This window comes from Aptenodytes forsteri, unplaced genomic scaffold (genome assembly GCF_000699145.1).
Source record: "Aptenodytes forsteri isolate BGI_AS27 unplaced genomic scaffold, ASM69914v1 Scaffold310, whole genome shotgun sequence".
In the NCBI taxonomy this organism is placed as follows: domain Eukaryota; kingdom Metazoa; phylum Chordata; class Aves; order Sphenisciformes; family Spheniscidae; genus Aptenodytes; species Aptenodytes forsteri.
Genome location: NW_008795680.1, coordinates 43,540 through 44,923, shown reverse-complemented (window position 1 = coordinate 44,923; position 1,384 = coordinate 43,540).

Genomic DNA, 1,384 nt, shown 5'->3' with positions numbered 1-1,384 from the left:
GCGGCCCGAGCTACCCAGGTTCCTCTGTCCACCGGCCAACGTTCGCCGCGGGGCCTAAATCGCCGCTTTCTCACCCCGCTCTTCGTTTTGTTTTGGTTTGGTGTTTTTTGTTGTTTTTTTTTTTCTAGCTCCCGCGAAAATCGCGCGGGCCTCGGGGGGCGAGAGCGGTAAGTCCTCGAATCGCTGCCGCTAGCTGCGCAGCGGGGTGAAGGCCGGCGGCTTGCCCGCCGGGAGGGACGCCTTAACGAACCCAAACCGACCCCGGCCCTCAACGCTTTGCCCGCTCGCCTTCTGGCGTCGTGGCATCTCGTCCTCGGCCGCTCTTTGTCGCCGTCGCCCCTGTCGTAACGTGGAGCTCTGTCAGCCCCGCGGCGGAGGTGACCCGCTGCTCTTCCGCCTGCCGATAAGGACCAGGTTTGCCTGTCGGCCCGAGGCCGCCGGGGAAGGGGTTGAATCCCCTTAAAAAGCCAAAATAGAGGCTAATCCCCAAACCTGAGCGAATTACGTTGTCTGTAGGTTGTTTTTCGGTGAGCCTAGCCGGCCTCCCAGGTGGGAAATGCCCTTCCAGAGGGGTTTCTAGCTGTCGGTCTGCCCTGAATATCGCTGCAAAACCAAGCCCGGCGCAGAATCCCGAGTCTCTCCGGCAATATCGCTGCAAAACCAACCGGTGTCCCCAGTTCCTCCGCCGGCCGGGGTTCCGGGTGACCCCCTTCCGAGGGAATACTTCCTGACTCCCCGCCGCCGATTGCCGCTTCCGACTTCCCTGCGGTTCACCGCCGGGACCTTTTTATTTAGGAGAACAGAGAACTTGCCGGCGTCCCTCCCTCGTGGCGGTTTGTGGTTTGCCGAGCTAGCTGGGGAGAGAAGAGGGGCGCGCGTAATCCGGCTCGAAGCCTTGTTTTGCCCAAAACTGTGAGCTCTGAGGAAAATCTGGGGGTCAGGCCTGTTGGCGGAGCAGCTGTTGGTCGGCAGAAGCTGTTGCTGATGTGAATTATTCATGAATAATGGTTGGTTTATGGGTTTGTTTGGGTTTTTTTTTTGTCTCGCCGAGCGCTGGAGCGGCGTCTTTACCCGCAGAGGTGAGGCTCGCCGCCTCCCCGGCACCCGGCGTGGTGCCAAGACCCGTCTTTGAGGTCAGATTGTCCCTTTTTAATCGCCTCCAAATGGCTCGCGGGCCTCTTTGTGTGGACGTGGTAGATAAAAACCCGTGGCATTTACGCCGATTCCGGGTCACCCTGTGCTTTTAGCCCAGCCCGCTCCCGGGATTTGGAGGAGGGAGGCTGGTCTGCGTCGGGCAGGTCCTCGGCGCTGGGACGCGCTCCAAGCGAGCAGGAGTCTGGTGCTCCCTGTGGGTATATACACGGAGCTCCTCTCAAATAACGCC